Below are 3,747 nucleotides of genomic sequence, written 5' to 3' on the forward strand. Positions count from 1 at the left end.
TACCCATGAAGGTCCATCGGTCGTAACAACAGCACCGCTCGGCACGCTGATGGTGGGGAGGCTGTGCGCGTGGGGCAGGAGGTAGATGGCCAATCTCTGTACTTTCAACTCAGTTGTGCTATGTGCCTAAAACTGCAATCAGAAATAAAATCTAGCCCGGTGATGTGGCTCAGTGGTTGAGCATCGACCTATGAACCAGGGGGTCACAGTTCAATTCCCGGTCAGAGCACAGGCCTGGGTTGTGGGCTCAATCCCCAGTGTGGGGCGTGCAGGAGGCAGCCGATCATTGATTCTCTCTCATCACTGGTGTTTCTCTCTCTCCCTCTCCCTTCCTCTCTGAAATCAATAAAAAAAATCACTCTGAAATCCAGTTTCTGGGGACACTCGGGGGACCCAGACACCTACGGGGAGAAGCTGGACTCTCGGCAATCGGGTCGGAAAGTGAGAGTGACTTTTTTTGCGGTGGTACGCCCAGCAATCATTGTTTACTGCGCTGGAGTGCGGGGCGCAGGGACTTGGAAACGTGGAAAGGCAGAGACAGCTGACGGCAGCCATCGCTGTTGGCCACGCCCCAGCCTAGTGACGCCCTGAGACCCCACCCAGCCCTGAGGCCCCGCCCTGAGGCCCCGCCCCGCACATTCTACAAACCCGCCCCGGCTCCACACAGCGGCTTTTACATATAAACGGCCTGTTCTGGAGCGGCTTAACCAACTGCAGCTCCAGTCAGACTGCTCCAAAACCGCCCAAGCAAAGGAGGAGAAAACTAGCCCTTGCTGTAGCTCCTGCTGGGGGACACACAGTACACAAGGGTACACCAAGAGTGTCCACCTCAGGTAACTGGGAGGCTGACCCGTTGAACCAATAGGACACCTAGTACACAAAACTACCCTACCAACTCAGGGAAGCAGAGAATATGAGAAGGCAAGGAAACAGATCACAAACCAAAGAAATGGAGGAAAACAAGCGATTGGACATAGAGTTCAAAACCACGGTTATAAGGTTTTTCAAGAATTTCATGGAAAAGGCCGATAAATTCCATGAGGACCAACTAGAAATTAAACATACACTGACTGAGATAAAAAATATTATACAGAGACCCAAAAGCAGACTAGAGGATTGCAAGAATCAACTCAAAGATTTGGAATACAAAGAGGCCAAGGACACTCCTCCAGAGAAGCATGAAGAGAAGAGAATTCAGAAAGTTGAAGATAGTGTAAGAAGCCTCTGGGACAACTTCAAGCGAACCAACATCAGAATTATGGGGTTACCAGAAGAAGAGAGAGAGCAAGATGCTGAAAACCTATTTGAAGAAATAATGAACGAAAACTTCCCCCACCTGATGAAAGAAATAGACTTACAAGTCCAGGAAGCGCACAGAACCCCAAACAAAAGGAATCCAAAGAGGACCACACCAAGACACATCATAATTAAAATGCCAAGAGCAAAAGACAAAGAGAGAATCTTACAAGCAGCAAGAGAAAAACAGTTAGTTACCTACAAGGGAGCTCCCATACGATTATCAGCTAATTTCTCAACAGAAACCATGCAGGCCAGACGGGAGTGGCAAGAAATATTCAAAGTGATGAATAGCAGGAACCTACAACCAAGACTACTCTACCCAGCAAAGTTATCATTCAGAATTGAAGGTCAGATAAAGACCTTCACAGATAAGAAAAAGCTAAAGGAGTTCATCACCACCAAACCAGCATTATATGAAATGCTGAAAGGTATTCCTTAAAAAGAGGAAAAAGAAGAAGAAAGATAAAAAAAGAAATCAAGTCTGTTAAAATTTTTTAAGCTTAGGGCCCTAGGCATTAGTATTGTTTTTAAGTTCCTAAAGTTGTTATAATATTCCCGATTTAGACTATTTGGGATTTACTCTGAACTGGGGACAAAGTGACCTTTCCTTGCGATGAATGTCTGAACGAAATGGGGGTTCTGTCGGCAAGCGGGGAGGGGATGGCCTTGGCGTGGGTCAGTGTGCCTCTGCTGCTCACCAAGGCCCAGCGGCCGCCCGTCCGGGCACCCTGCAGAGGCAGGGAGTCTGAGAAGGCTGCCCGCTGGCAGGAGGCAGGGCCCGAGAACCTCAGGCGCAGGCGGGGTCGGGAGTCACCCCGGCGTCCGGCGTGTGAGATGGTGGACTTCCGCTGGTTCAGCTTTACGGAGACCAGGCACCGGTGGAGGTCTGGGGGTGCAGAGCTCCGCAGGAGGTGGGGGCAGGCTCCCACCTGGGGAGGGAGAGACAGAAGTGGCTGCAGGCCAGGGGTAGGTCTCGGAGCCCGTGACAAGGGATGCGTGAGGAGCCTTTCTCTCGGTCAGCTCCTCAACTCCTCAGCCCGTCATCTCTAAACGCAGCCGGTTCTTCCGCCTCGGCATAGCCGCCCTTCTCCCAGGTGGTTTTTGTCCGTTTCTTCGTCTGTTTGTTGTCTGTCTTGTCTACGTGACACAGACGTTTGCTGCTCAACAAATAACAACATTCCTCCACGTGGCCGCGCACCTTTTCCACTGTGAGTGGCGTGGAACCTGCAGACTCCTTCCTGCGACGGGGGACGCTCCGAAGCAGCAGCCTCTGACTTTGCGGGGCACAACCTCCTGTTGTGTTAACCACAGACATTTGGGGGTTACCTTGTTACCGCAGCATAGCCTCACCCGTCCTGCCTAAGCCACTCCAATCAAATGTCAGTTTCTCCAACACACAGACCTTGTCTCTTTTTTTCACCACCAGCCCCAGGACAATCCAGTGAAAAATGAGTGAAGAAAATCTTCCCTCCTGTTGAATAACAACAGCCAAAACGCAGCATGTGAAAGAGACTATGACTACCACAGGTTGTGTTTGTTCTTCTTTATTATCTTTTCTCGTGTTTAGTTTTTAGCAACCGGGCGACTGAACTGAAGCGTGGCCCACTGAGGCCGTGCTGCCGGGCCGCCCGCCGGGGCACAGGCGCCCTCCGTGCACGTGGACCAGATGTAGACGGTGAGCGACCAAGAAACGCCGCTGCTCGCTCGGTGACACACGAGCTGTGACGGAACTGGGCATTTATGTTTGGGGCAGTCGCAACTGCTTAGAAAGGTTGACTCATAATTGTGCACACATTTCTTTCAGCCCATTCCTTTAAAAAAAATAGAAAGGGAAAACAGGAAATGAATCACAGTGTTATGCTGGGGCAAGATCAGGTTTTTTCCCAACTGTTTACTTTTGAGTTCAAATCCAGTTTGAAAACGGAGTTCGTCCAGAGCAGGCCAGGGTTAGGACATTATGGATAAGCAGGTTACCTTGTAAATTGGAGGTGTTGTACTGGTAACAGTAAACAGAAACAGAGGACGCGGAGGAGGGAGAGGAGGGGGGAGAGGGAGGGGAGTGTGCTTCCATCTCCCTCGGGGAACACGCAGGGGAAGCCTTTCGGAACCTTGAGCCACTCTTCTCCGCGCTGAGTTCCCCCAGCTCCTCGGAGCCACTCAGAGTGTCAGTGAAGAGGCATTTCCCGGGTGTCGGGAGGAGCAGGCGCTCCAGAGACTGGGTGCCGGTGACTGGCACCGTGAGCCAATGACATGCTTCCCGAACCTCAGCTCCCTGGTCGGTAAATAGGTCCCCCAGCCTCTGCAGGGCGGACGGGGTGGGGTGACGGGAGACGGAGGAGGGGCGGCCGATGCTCTCTCCTTCCTCCTGCCTGCGGCCTGGCGTGGCTCCGCTCTCTCATTTCTCAGAGCCGTGACTGTGGGGCCCCAGTGCTGGAGGACAAGGCACTC

This window comes from Eptesicus fuscus, chromosome 20, assembly GCF_027574615.1.
Source record: "Eptesicus fuscus isolate TK198812 chromosome 20, DD_ASM_mEF_20220401, whole genome shotgun sequence".
Lineage (NCBI taxonomy): Eukaryota > Metazoa > Chordata > Mammalia > Chiroptera > Vespertilionidae > Eptesicus > Eptesicus fuscus.